Below are 15,349 nucleotides of genomic sequence, written 5' to 3'. Positions count from 1 at the left end.
AAGTCAAAGTAACTACAACATCTGTCTTCTTTTATTGCTTACTTCCAGAGGGATACTAGGCTTTGAAATAAGACATTTACTATGTTAATAGTAAAGCTTCACACTGTAAAAGTCTCACTGTGAAAGTTTGCCATCAGCACTGAGGTGAAAACATTCATATAATTCTCCTGCCTAGAGCACAGAAGGTGCCTCAGTGGCCCTATGATTAAGTTAACACTTCTTGTGCCATGCAGCTCGCTTGATTCTATTACTAGCCTCTGCTTGCTCTTCAGCCTATTTTATCTTTGTAATTCATTTTCAAGGCCCCACCTGCCCTGCCTTGTTCCATCCTTCATATACTATCATATTTTTCCACTCAGAAATGAAAACCCCCAGTCTTAAACCTAATGTATCTCTTATACTCCTTACTCCCACACCTAGGAAGACAAAAAGGAGTTCCAACTAAGAACTGCTGGGTTTGCCATCTTGGTATTTTCAAAACAGTGTCCCATGCAGCCCAGACTTACTCTGAATTTGCTATATAGCTAAGGAAGTCCGTAAGCTTCTGATCTTCCTGTCTACACTCCCTGTGTGTTCTGAGTTCAGGAATGACAGACATGTACCACCTACTTCCGGTGTTTGTGGTGCTAGGGACCACATCCATTGCCTGGAGCGTGCTAGGAAAGTGTTCCATCAATTGAGTTATATCCCTAACCCAAGAGCTCCAACTATGTACTCTGTCTACAGCTGGACTGAAGATCTTATGAAGTTGGGGGTGAGATCTACTTGATCATATTGTGTATTTCCAGACTATCTCAATATCTCCTTCAAGTACACTCCTTAATAAAAACATGACTAAAGGGTCCAAATTCGAATAAATGTTCCCATGAGATGCATTCACTCTTTTTCCTAAACCATGGTAACCAAACTCTGAACAACTGCAGATGTACCATGATAAAGAGTTACCTACAGAGGCCTCTGAGATCAGAGAACCTCATATCTAGGATGGGAATTCTTGAGCCACATAACTCCTCTATAGTACATGAAACCTCGATAGTCCTGTAAACTGCAAGAAGAGCAAAGCAAACAAGAATAGACATCTGCCACAAAGAGTTCTATGTGTTGTTACTGAGTTCAGATTGTGTTGGGCAGCAAATGGGAACAACTGCAAGATTTTAAGTTTAAAGTAGTCATGATAGTTGGTGTCTATTATGATTAATTCCTTAGGAAACTTTACAGAGAAGTACAAATCATTGAAAAATATGGCTTCTTGTTGAAATCTGTGATGCCAGCTCTGACCTTGTAGTAACAACAGTCTAATAAATAAATGAGGCATTAGTGTCTCTGTCTATACACACACACTCAAGCACACACACACTAACTCACATATATAGATGCATATTTTAAAAGCTTATCAAATAGCAGTGATCTCTAAATAGATAACTCATGGAGATAGAAATAGCAATCAAAACCATCAAAGTAATAATTTTTATTGTATGTTTTCCAGCATTTTGTATTCCACAATTTGTTTTAGCCTAGTATTTTTGTTGCAGACTGTACAAGCGAGAAATACACTAATAACATTATTCCCTCAATATTCCAACAATCATAACAATCCTCAACTTCTAGTTGAATGAAGGCAACCTAAAAATCTGAATTACCTTCCTCCTTCTCTTTTTCTCTGTCCCTACCCTATCGTTCTATGTTCTACTGTGGAACTGGTTAAATATTTTTCCATTTCCTCAGCTACCATGTTGTCCTATTTCCTAATGCTTTAATTACAATAAAAACTTTCTAGCAATGTATTTGGTTATATTTTCTTTCTACTATAGTATATTTCCTGCCACAGACATCATGGTAATATCCATTCATCATTTTTAATATTTTCTTTTTTATTACAACATCAAGCAGTTTTCCACTGCTTTAGTTTATCAATGTGAAAACACATTTGTGGAAGGCCCAGAGGACACAGTTTTCGTGCCACCAGACTTACAAACTCACCAATAAGTGTAATAATCCTCTCTTTGTAGAAGCCAGTTGCCTATTAATCCTTTTACTTAGCTTGCTCTTCCTACCTACCAGTACCTGCTCTTCATCAGCCTTAAAGAAATATGCCTAGCTTCATCTCATTCATCTCTGATCACTTCTCTAATCTGTCAATGAAAATTCATTACAATGTGCTCTTTGGAGCCAATACTCAATTACAGACAAGGCTCTTGCTAATTGAATTTCCCTTTGCTTTGACCTGTAATAGACTTGACGTGCTGAATTCTGAAGCAAAGGCATTCATTACAGGCTGGTTTATATCATCCTACCTCTGCATCACCCTTTCTCCAAATTCCACGACTCCCGGGGGAAAATAAACGCGAAACCAGAGTAGGCTCCTAGGCTCATCCACAGGGATCTAAAAATGGTTTGTTTACTGTATTGTTCAACATTAAAATATAGGCTCAGAAATTTTTGATTCATCGTTTTTATTTATGTTGCATACCGACCATAGTTCCCCTCCCTCCTCTCCTTTCATTCCCTCCCCCCCACCTCCCTTCTGCCCACCCCAATCCACTCTTCCTCCATCTCCATTCAGATGGGATAAGGCCTCCCATGGGAATCAGCAAGTCATGGCATATCAAGTTGAGGCAGGATCAAGCTCCTCCCTGTCGCATCAAGGCTGAACAAGGCATCCCAACATAGGCAATAGGTTCCAAACAGTGAGCTCATGCATCAGGGACAGGTCCTGGTCCCACTGCTATGGGCCCCTCAGAAGACCAAGTTACGCAACTGTCACCCAGTTGTAGAGGGCTTAGATCAGTCCCATGCCAGCTCCCTAGCTGTCTGTCCAGAGTCTGTGAGTGCCCACAAGCTCAAGTCAGCTGTCTGTGGGTTTCCCTGTCATGATCTGGACACCCCCCTTTGCTCAGAAAATCCTTCCACCCTCTCTTCAACAGGACCCCCAGAGCTCAGCCCAGTGCTTGGCTGTAGATCTCTACATCTACCTCCATCAGGTACTGGATGAAGGCTTTATGATGACAATTAGGGTAGTCACCAATTTGATTACAGAAGAAGGCCAGTTCAGGCACCCTCTCCACTAGGCCTTAGCTAGTCTTGCTGAGAGTCTTAGCTGGGGTTATCCTTGTGGGTTCCTGGGAGAGTAAAGGAACTCAGGTCTGGGGATTGATCGGGCACCTATCATTTACTACATCTTTGTCCTCTTGATCTCTGAAATATTATGTGGCTGGGGGTGACCTATTTAGATATAACTATAATGATTAGGAACTCTATTTATGCGCCAAAGTCCATTAGCTGTTAAATACTTACACGGAATGGTAGAACTTTAAGGCTTATTAATATTCATATAATTTAAAGCCTACTTTTTGAGATGCAGAGATAGCTCAGTAGGTAGAATATATGCCATGCAACCATAAATTCCCAAGTTTCGATTCCCAGAGCCAATGTAAAAAGACAGACATGACAACATATTCCTATACTCCCAGTGCTCAGAAGTCCATATTGGGGCTAACTGGGGGCTGGGTGGTCAATGCTGGTGGTTGAACTGCTGAGATCCAGGTTGAAAAAGAGACACTGCCTTAAAAAAATAGGGGACAATTAAAGAAGACACTAGATGCCAATCTTTGGTTTCTACATGCACATACAAACAGAGACACAGACACATGTGTGTAGAAACACAGCACATTCTAGGCTAGTATCCACACCCAACTCCTCAGGAACACTGAATATTCATCTTCTAATCCTGGACTAAGAAATGTCATCACTTGAGAGGGGAATTAAGGTTGAACATGGAGTTAAGTCTGTGAACCAGAAGATCTCTAGAAAGGGATCACTCTGCATTACCCAGATTCATCCCATGGTATCAGAAGGTCCTTAAAGGAGATGGCTAAAGGAGAGCACACGGAGGAGCAACGAGGACAGCAGCAAGGTCTTCAAACGATGCCATATCAGAAGGATTCAAAGCATCTCAATTTCTCAACTATCATCTCATTTCTAGGTTCCCTGAGGCCAAAGACTGTCCTTAATATTTTGCTTCCCACTGTACCCATGGCAAACATTCTCTGCATATTGTTTAACACATGAAGATAACCAAGAAATATTTTCTAAACATATAGACACATCATGTTCATGAAGGGTCAGTCTCTGCATTAACAATTTTATCTTCTAAGTATGGACTACATGGACTCCCCCAGAACACACAAAGTCCTATTTCTTGACCCACGAGATTATTACTTTACATGGTCACCTCCCTGCCAGCATGAGTGAGAAACTTCAAATGAAAATATTACACTGGATTATCTAGACACACCACAAAAGTTTACAGCTCCATCAAGCACCAGTTCCCCCAGCAGATGACCTCTAAGTGCCTCAAGCCATGCAAACCTCTCCTTTCAATAAATAGGTCAAGACAGTAAGTTCTCTAAAACTTTGTGCGTATGGACTTGTAAACCTACTGACTTTTTTTCTGATTTTGCAACAGGTGTCACTCAGTTTCATATTTTGCTAGTATTCCTTAGACTGAACATAAAACACAAAAGGAATGTTCTCTCAGAAAGCCAGGGCACGGGACTGTTCTCTCAGATGTTGCACCATAGTCACCTTTTCAGCAATGTCTAATCGTAAAGTGTTCCCTCTTTCATATCCCCTTGCTTACATTTCTTCATAATCATGTAACAATTTTCACACCACCTGATTGTGTGTGTGTGTGTGTGTATATACATATACTGTTACATGGTTATGTATATATATATGTGTATATATTTATATATTTTTTTCTATATTATTTCTTCCCCTTCCACAATGAAATGATTAATCTCAAAAGGGTAGAGACAGTCCCCAGCATGGTGGAAAATAGTGAATATTAATTGAATCAATTACTAAATTTAAGAAAATGCATAATATTCATCTTTTTATTGCCCTCGTGAGACAGAAGGTTCCAACCACAAATGAATGAAAGCAGTATATACAAACATTTGAAAGGCTAATGCTGAATTGAACCAAGATAAAGAATATCAATTTCAGTAGTGAACCTTCGCTGACTTTCTGCAGAATGTACTTTATTGTAAAGCCACCTGGATATTAAAGATACAGACTTTCTTCTTTCATCCTATTACAAAACTATGAAAACTGAAGTAAGTAACATAGTAGAGAATTCAGGGTCCTAACTTTCTAATCAATGTATGGTAATGATCAAGGCAGAAAGTTAAACAGGATCACATCCACAGTAGAAGGTACTAAGGTAGAAAATGACTCAGTGAATAAAAATCTATATTAAAATTATTCACAAGCAATAACTCATTTACTCTCACACAGCTAAAATATTTGATTATGAAGTTATTAATATAATTCTTATTCTGTCAGATCTAAGACATGGTTCAAAAGGTGAGCCGGGCGGTGGTGGCGCACACCTTTAATCCCAGCACTTGGGAGGCAGAGGCAGGTGAATCTCTGTGAGTTTGAGACCAGCCTGGTCTACAAGAGCTAGTTCCAGGACGGGCTCCAAAGCCACAGAGAAACCCTGTCTCGAAAAACCAAAAAAAAAAAAAAAAAAAAAAAAAAAAAAAAAAAAAGTGAGTAAAGATAAACAACTCTATGCAAAGGCTAACTTATGGGTTAAGTTACCAGATGAGAACAGCTGAAGCAAGAAACTTCAGTATATTTTACAGATAGTTTGAGGGTATTATACATAATACAAGAAAAGACTGTGGAGAAAGAAGTTAAAGTAGTTTAGAACCACTGGAATTCTCCCCAGCAATGTGTGCCTGGAGTGAACTCACTGTATTATGATTAAGAGACAATAAAGTATTCTATGTTCACCTAAAACGTACTTCTTGTTGACATTTGTTAGGTTCCATAATGATATCCATGGGCCACCCACAGTCTTTGTTCTGATACAATCTGTCTGAACACAACAGTGGGAAAAACATTCTTGGTTTGCACACTTTTGAAAACATTGATCACCCTCTATTCAAAATGACCAACCTTCATTTTCTAGGGCTAAAGAAAAGACAGAAAAAGACAAAGCAAGAGACAGAGACAAGTGAAGCAAACACCCTGACTCCTTTGGGAAGAACTACAATAATGGAGCAACAGACTGTTCGAAAGTTTCTAGGTAAGAAGAGTTGACTAAATGCTGTCAGAACTAAAGAACAAACAATGAAATTTAGCACTGTCTGCCCCCCAAAACAAACAAACGAAAACAAAAAATCAACAAATAGCACAAAGTTTCTTTCTTGTAAAAGTGACTTTGCCATGCTTAAGATGAAAGAAATTAAGATACTAGAAAAAACGATAAAAGGATACTTTCCTTCAAACCACCATCCTTCAGAACATGAAAATGCCATTGTTACTTAATTCTGGAAAAATTTCAGTGATGGATTTTTTTCTTTTACCACTATTCTAATTTAATTAATCACATACTCTGATAGTGGTGGCTTTTTTTATGAATGTGATATGCACCTCTTACTTCTCAGTGTAAGTGCCTAGAGTACAGTGTGAATATATCGAATTAGGTGTAGGATGCATCCCCACCTTTCTTTTCTATTAGGAAAAATATACAATTTAGCGATAAGAAAGGCCAAGCCTGAGATTGAGGGCAAACTTTTATTAATCATTTACCATTACTCTTACAGGGAAAAAGAAGCCCCAGATTAGTAAATCCTAGTAATAGGAGAAGACTACTACAACATAGTAAAATACATTGGTATTATTCTCACTCATCCAACTATTAATTTCTCCCATTACTGTAAAGGATTGAAACTTCTTTTTTATCTAATTTACTCTACTTTTTTTTAAAAAAAAAAGAAAACAAGCTATCTTTTTTTTTCATTTACATGCCAATTCTAGTTCCCACTCCTCCTCCTCCAATAACCCCCCATCTACTCCTCAGAGGGTAAGGCACATTACTTTGGGGGAAGGTCCAAGGCCCTCCCTACTATATCTAGGCCGAGCAAGATATCCATCCAAAGAGAATAGGTTCCCAAAAAGCCAGTATAAGCAGTAGAGATAAATCCTGGTGCCACTGTCACGGGCCCCACAGTCTACCCCAGCCATACAACTGTCACCCACATTCAGAGGGATTAGTTTGGACCTACGCTGGTTCCTTCCCTGTCCAGCTGGAGTTGATGAGCTCCCATTAGCTTGGGTAAACTGTTTCAATGAACTTCTACAATATTCTGTCAACTGCTGGGTCCAACACATATTTCAAATGACTTACTAAAATTTATCTGTGGGTAGACCAACTCCTCAAATTTTCCTCCCCAACAACATTCTGATATTATCTCTCTGAGTCTTCATTTCTCTAAAACCTTTCCTGTTAAGCTTTTTTATTATTATTATTATTATTTTTAAAAGTATTTTGAGACAAGGTTTCTCTGTGTAACAGCCCTGGCTGTCCTGGAACTAGCTCTGTAAACCAGGCTGGTCTTGAACTCACAAAGATCCACCTGCCTCTGCCTCCTGAGTGCTGGGATTAAAGGTGTGCATCACCAACACCCTGCCTGGTTAAGCTTTTTAACACCTCTTAAAGATGATAGGGTTCCACACAGAATTGCTTCTCATTCCAGACTTGACTTCTAGACAATGCTAAAAATGGCTTGAACAAGGACTCGTTTGTACATATGTCCCAATTTGGCAACCCCTGAATAAAAGTCTTTTCCTAACCTCAAGTTCAAAATGCTAAAAGTCTTCTAGAAGATGCCACAAGGCAAAAATCCAAGGGATCTGAAAGATGTCATGCAAAACTGCGGTTGCTATGCACTCTCATTTCCCCCAAAGCCAAAAGCTTGAGCTTCGCCGCAAGAGAAATCTCCAGCTCCATCATGGCAAACTAATATGGTCTTCAGTTATTTATATTCTGTGAGAATTTACTTCAAGGACTAAGTATATTACACAATGGTTCTCCATAAACATATCTTTCAAGTTCTTTCTCTCTCATTACAACCAACATTGGGAAACTTCTGAGATCCTCATGAGAACTCCTCCTCAGAATAGCCACAACTAGACAGTAATAGGCTTTACCTTCCAATCGTGTGCAAATCCAGCTCCACCATGTACCCTCTTACAGCACTGTTCTTATGTTAGATTACATCTTCAGTATCCTCTACTACAATATGCTTATAACCACCATTCTAATGAAACTTTAAAGTACTACCCTACACATCCAAAACAAAAAAAGTACACTGGCTCACTTGTGTTTATAGTTCTAGCATGGGGTATAAGTGCCTGTTGGGAATATTATTTTAAGGTGTGTGACTTTCATTTATGTTGCATTTGTGAACTGTCAAGCTGTAATTCTTTACCTGTCTTTAGACACCTGACAGTCCTAATAAAGATTTGAATGGCCAACAGCGAGGCAGGAACAAAGATAGGTGGGGCTGACACACAAAGAGTATGAATAGGAGAAACAAGGAAGAGGAGCAAGAACAAGGAACAAGAACACAAGGGGAGGAGGCATCAGGGGCCAGGCCAGTTAGCCATAAAGAAAGAAGCAAAGAAAGGTATACAGAAATAGAGAAAGATAAAAGCCCAAATGCAAAAGGTAGCTGGGATAATTTAAGTTATGAAAAGCTGGCAAGAAACATGGTACACACTATCTGAGGGGCCACTGGCAGTAGGACCAGAATCTATCCCAGGTGTGTGAGCTAGCTTATTGGAACCCATTCCCTATGGTGGGATGCCATGATAGGTCTTAAGGCAGGGGGGAGGGGCTTGGTCCTGCCCCAACTTGATGAGTCAGACTTTGTTGAATTCCCATGGGAGCCTATACCTGTTGGGAATAGTGGATTTGGGGAAGGGTAGGGGGTAGAACTGTGGATGGAATGTAAAATGTAAGAAAAAAATTAAGAAACAAGCCAACATAAGCCGGGCATTCATGACTGAGTCTCTCTGTGATTTATTTGAGAGTTGGGTGGTGATTCCCTCAAAAAGCCAAAAGAGTAAATAAAACACCACACAAAACAAGTATCTTTTAACGAAGCATCCACTTGTCTTTTCAATTTTATTGACTACTACCATAAGCTTTACTGACACACTACGAGTATTGCCTTTACATCATTTCTCTTTTGGTTGTGAGCCCAGACAAAAATATAAGATGTTATGCGTAGGTTTTGTCAACCTGACACAAGCTGGGTCATCTGGGAAGAGGGACCCTTCATTGAGAAAATGTCTCCATCAGAATGGCTAGTAAGCAAGTCTAGAGGGCATTTTTTTTTGATTGGTGATTGATGCAAGAGTGTTCAGCCTATCAAGCGCAGTGCTGGCCCCTGGGACCTGCTGGGCTGTATAAGAACTATGCTGTGCAAGCCATAGAGAAGAGGCCAGTAGACAGCATCATGTCTCTACAGTCTCTACTCCACTTCCTACCTCTAAGTTCCCGCCTTGAACTCCTGCCCTGGCTTTCTTCAGTAGAGAGCTGAAATATGGAGAAAAAACAAACAAACAAACAAACAAGAACCTTGCACTGCAAGGTATTTTGGGTCATGGTGTTTATCAACAGCAATGGAAAGCAAACTGGTAGGACACGGAAACTTGTTCCTTTGCTCTAGAATTCAATATATAATAAAGTGTTCACTATGAAAAACTCAGGCTTGCTGAATTAAAATACTTTAAATTTTAAAACTTATTTTCAAACTATTCGTAGCAATTAATAGAATATCTTCTGGGACCTGGTGTGAATGTACTAAGGTCAAAATAGAGCTTTTCCTCCCCTAGTCAACACTGTTCATCCTACGAGTGAAGAAAGGTTTACTGTAATAATTAAAATAGTCATGTCAGAACAACTTTGCAATACAGTTCAATTTCAATTAGTAACATGCTTAGGTGAGGGAAATACAATGAGAAGGAGCTGCCTCTACCTTGACTTAAAAACTACTGAGACTTCTATCAGTGCAGAGATATTTAAACAGCAGGCAGGAAAGGATTAGCAGGAAAACATGATTAAAACACAAGAGACCTCTTAGAAGGACTAAAAAAGGCAGTGAGCTCTGTCTAGCAACAAAATTTTACTATTACTGAAAATGAGTCATTTCTAAAATGGGATATATGACTAGGATTTATTGCTAGTCCAGAAATCAAGAATTCAGAGGAAAAGACAGAGATCTGAAACAAACTTGAAAGAACTGTTTCAGTCATCAAGATCATTAAATGCTGTTTGAAATCATGAGGGATGCTTTTGAACCATGAAGTAAGAAACACTGCCTTAGAAGCTTCTTCAGTTGCACAACCTCAAAGGAATGCTTCTGGTGTTGTCATCAGTGGTGCCACTGGAGGGCTCTGGTCTCAGGGGAGATTGTGGTGTTGGAGGATCAGTAACAGACTCCAGAGGATACCACAAGAGACCCCTGGAACAGCTCAAAGGCCTCAGTAAATATGAAGGACACCTACCTTAGGCAATGAACTCACACATGTGGATACTCAGCAATAGGCACTCAAAATGGCACGGTTAGTGATTGACACTGTATTTAGTCCAAGCAAGGCTTACACTATACACAACTTGCTTTATCTACACTTCTATTCACGTTAGTAAATGTCCCTCAGTCATCTTGGCAAATGGATGAGCACTATTGCATTAACTACTCTAATGCATGTGCTCCACAAAGGACACTGAGGCACATGTCCTGCAGCCAATGTGGTTTTCTCATTCCTCTGGACAACAATGAATATTTACTTCACTTGGCATCGAAAGACCACACCAACAACTGTGTGTCCTTCTAACAGCAATGTTGTAGAAGTGAAATGCTGATCAAAGAATCTTTTTATTTAAGCATCAATAAAATAAATATATACACAATTAAATTCAGGAGATATAAATGGAGTATCTGAGAGTGCCTACTTAACTGCAGTTTAATATAGCATTATCTGCCAAAAATATCCTTATAAATCTATCTCCTTTCATAAAATTTTACGCTACTTTCCTGGTTAATTTTTCTCAGTGTCTTTGTTTATGGATTTATTTAATGAGTATGTGTGCATATGTGTGAGTATACACACACACTATAATGTGTGTGGAGGTCAAAGGTCGAAACTGAGGCATCAATTCTCTCTTGTCACCTTTAAGATCCTGGGGATGAGCACAGCTCAACGATTGAGTCTGCACACAATCACCTCTCCATCTGCTGATACATCTCCCAGGTCTTCAGATTACATTCTCTATAGGAACTTACTCTCCTATTCTGCAACCCCTCACTTGAGATCTGGCATTCTGTTGAGTATCAAACAAAAGATACTCTGAAACTTTTTTCTTGAAACTTAAAGAACAGTGTTTTTCAAAGCTGTGTTTTTCTTCTGAGTCTTTAAGTACTATTTTCTTTTTCGTGAACTACAATATTTTCAAAGTAAACTGTATATTGATTTTCACTCCTCTACTGATCCTTAACTAAAGGAATAGCTATCAAGACTCCTTCTGTAGCTTGCGTGCTATTGCCGGGTTGCACAACAGGATACTGGGCAACATCTGAAGACATTTCTTATTGTCATGACAGGACAGATGAGGTATACTACGGGCATCTATTAAGTAGATGGAAGGGATGTGGATAAAAAGCCTAGAACGCATAGCATAGTCTGACCCCCAAAAGAAGTAAACATCCCAGAATATCAATGGTGCAGAGATTGAGAAACACCTTATTGAAGACCTCATCATAGTCCTTATTCTAGAAAGGTTCACAATGTTTGCATAAGATAAGGCAGCTTTAGAGAAAAAGTTGTTAGCTATTTCACAGACTGCTTCTTAGACCTTCTAGAGAATGGATATATAGAATATTATATTTACACAATACTCAGTATCAATAATTCTAGGATTCTTTTAGTTTAGTACAGAGAATAGGGACTAAAATAACAACATGGCCACATATGTCCTGATGAATTACTTGCTAGCTACTATTACTTCCCTTCCAATCAGATGTATATATGATGACTTCAAAAAGCAATACTAACCCTCTAGAGGAGTGGTTCTCAGCCTGTGAGTCATAACCCCATGGGGATTGTGTATTACATATTTATATTACAATTCATAACATCAAAATTACAGTTATGAAGTAAGAATGAAATAATTTCATAGTTGGAGGTTGCCACAATGTAAGGGACTGCATTTAGGGGTCACAGCATCAGGAAGGTTGAGAGTCAATGGTCTAGAGTAAGATGGCAGATTCCTCACAACATGGAGAATCAGAAGAGTGAAAACAAGAAAACAGACTCTTTTTCAAAAACATCAAAAACCACAGGAGAAAGGATATCAGAAAAATGTAAAGAATAAAAATAAAAACAGAAAAGGAAACAGGGAGTGGAAGCACAGTAGAAAGTTCCAGCCTTGGCTCCCCAGAGTAAGAGGGCAGGGAACAGAAGTAATATCTAAGTGGTCTATTTCAATCTCAGGAATACTAAGGATTTAGCCCTCAAAAATGGATTGCTTATTAAGAGTTCCAAATAGAACTGGAAGAGATATCCAAACTAACAAATACATATAAAATATAGCATAGAAATGTGAGAAATATGAAGAAACAAAGCCACATCATGTCTCTTAAATAAATTATAACCTTTCAATAATCATATCTAAAGACATTAAATAGCCGAAAGGCCAGAAAACAGGCTCAATGATCAACTTGTAATACTAGTTACTGACTAAAAGAAGAAATGAGCATTCAAGACAGGAAAGAAAATCGACAGCATCAAAGAGAAAATCCACAGCAGGAGAAGAAATTCCACAAGAAAGTTTAGATTAAAAACAAAACAAAAAACCAAGAGTCAAGGAATGTTGAAAATAAACTCAATGAATCAAACAAACCACAGTAGCCACGATCAACAGACCAGATCAGTCAGAAGGAGAAAAATTTGACCAGACTGAAAAAATGCTACCTTTACACATCAAAATAAATAAATAAATGAATAAATAAATAAATTAATGTCAGAGATAAATAAGCATTAGTATAACTGCTAATAATTCTGGGACTTGGTAAAGGCATCAAGTTAAAGGATCAAACTTGAAATAAAAATTAGAGGTATAGAATTTAGTATCTTGAACTACAGTAATGGAGTCCCAAAGATAAATGTATCAGAATGACATTAGGGATAATCCCCAAAACCAGAACAAGCACACAACTGGTAAGAGGGCTGGGTGTAGAGGCACATGATTTGACTCCCTTCACTCAGCACTCAGGTGGAAGAGGTAAAGGGATCTTTGAGTATGACGCCAGTCTGGTCTACAAAGTGAATTCCAGGACAGTCAGTGCTATGTAAAGAGACCTGTCACATTTAAAAAAAAATACTTGAAAGAAAGCTAATAGCAAGGAATTCTAAATTAAGAGGAAAAAGATAGAGATAGCCTTATTAAAATGTCGAAATTACAAAAATGAATAAATATCATGAGATGGACAGACGGGCAAAGGAGAACTAGAAGAAAATTATGTCCAACTCAGTAGACCATCAAACTCACAAAAATAGAATAGAGAAAGAAAACAATTAAAAAAAAAACCAACATAATTATAAGAATCAGTAAACCCCTTTCAGTAATAGCCTTAAATGTAAATGAACTAACCTCTCTAATTTAATAGATTTAGACTGGATGAATGGATTACAAACCATGAGTCGACTGTCTATTGACTAGAAGAAGCACATCTTACTAGGAAAGAGACAAACAGACTGAAAATAACAATATGGAAGCCAAAACAAGCCAAAAGAAAGTGGAAGCAATTTCTTATATTTTATCTGAACATGGACTAATAAAGCTAGAGATAGGTAGAAAGAGAAATTATACAAATAAATAGGCTCTAAAATGTACTCTTACATGATAGTCATTAACTAAAATTAAGTTTTTAAATTTCTAGTATCAAATGAAAAAGAAGGTACAACTGAACAGAACCTCTGGAATAGAGCCATAATAACAACAAAAAAAAAAATAACTGGGCACAAAAACATAAGCATGTAGATTAAGGAATTAGATCCAGAAATGAATGCATATATCTATAGGTACTTTATTTCAAATCAATCTGTTCAAAACCTACACTGAAGAAAAGAAAGTATATCAATGAATGGTTCATTATAGAAGAAAGAAACTAGACCATTATCTCTCTCTCTCTCTCTCTCTCTCTCTCTCTCTCTCTCTCTCTCTCTCTCTCTCTCTCTGAATAATTCAAATACAGAACAGTTCAAAAGAGAGCAAATACATTAAAATACAATCTAAAACTTCAAAACTGCTCCTGGCTGCATGGAGTGGTGTGGTTTAACACAGGTGCATCCAGTTCCTCATCTCTGGATGCCTTAGCCTCTCTGGGAAGTCATGGCTTCCATGCCACCATGCTGGGGCTGGCCATAGTAGTGCTACAGACTGTAGCCTGGTGATGACAGTGACTACGGAAGATGAGCACAGTGTCAAAGGTCTGGATCTACCTGATCAAGTCCTATAAAGGGGAGTAGTTATGCAAGATCAAGTTCACCAACACGGGGCTGCACTGTGAAAAAGTGTGTGCCAGATTTTGCAGCGTGGTTAAAGAAGTGATCACTGCCAGTCAGGAGTCTACCTCATGCTGGTCTTCATTACCTTAGAGAACCTCTCTATTCAACCCTCTCAGCTCCAGGAATGGAGCAGATAGCTTTGCCTATTGAGCTGCCTTCTTCAAATAAGATAAACAACTGTGGGCTATTTGGTATTGATATCAAAGGCAAAAATTGTGGTGCTGAGGTAGTTCAATGGTTCACCCACTATCTGAAGACTTAATCCTACAGGTTCGGTCAATTTGAGACCAGCGTTAGGACAACAAAGAAACTCAACCCTTCTGAGAACTACCTTCAGAACTGTGAGGTAGGCTAGCCAGGCTGCAGTCCTAGTCACACAATCAGCCTCCCTGGTTGATCTCAACACAAGGCTGAAGATGAAAATGAAGGTGGAATATTTCAAGCTAAACATTGCGGTGTTGGGCTGCAAAACTTTTAAGAGGGATATCTGGGATTTACTCCTAATTGGTGATACAGAGATGAAAACAATATTGAGCTCCCGTGGATGTATTTAGACTAGAGTAGAGCCAAAAGGAAGGAGCCCCTGGAAACCCTGAAAAGCTACTGCCTGACTGATCTTTGTATATGTCAGTCATTCTTCAGTTGGGGGGGGACAGAATCCTGAGAGCTGGTGACCTTGTGTATCTGAAGATGGACTGGTAGGTCCACCAGGGTGACAAGCTTCCAGTTCCTAGGCGACACTTCTGTGAATCCTCACCTTTGACTGGAAACAAATCTCTACTTTTCCTTCAGAGTTGCATATACCCTGAGTTAATAATGCAAGAAAAGTGCCAGAGGTAGTTTGGGAATGTGACGGGGTCTGCATTTTAGATAATGAGGTTTTTCTTAAATAAATGAAATTGTCTGCACAACTACTTGG

At 38.8% G+C, this 15,349-nt stretch overlaps 1 protein-coding gene and 1 pseudogene across 5 annotated transcripts in view; one reads left to right on the top strand and one right to left on the bottom strand.

Annotated features, from left to right (window-relative positions):
* The window catches only part of Cep128 (centrosomal protein 128), a 335,390-nt gene that overhangs the window by 110,248 nt on the left and 209,793 nt on the right, over nucleotides 1-15,349 (bottom strand). The gene's annotated exons all lie outside the window — the stretch shown is intronic.
* LOC130882678 (mitochondrial amidoxime reducing component 2-like) lies at nucleotides 14,326-15,094 on the top strand (annotated as a pseudogene).

This window comes from Chionomys nivalis, chromosome 10 (genome assembly GCF_950005125.1).
Source record: "Chionomys nivalis chromosome 10, mChiNiv1.1, whole genome shotgun sequence".
Taxonomy (NCBI): Eukaryota; Metazoa; Chordata; class Mammalia; order Rodentia; family Cricetidae; genus Chionomys; species Chionomys nivalis.
This window is presented reverse-complemented; position numbering and strand designations above follow the sequence as displayed.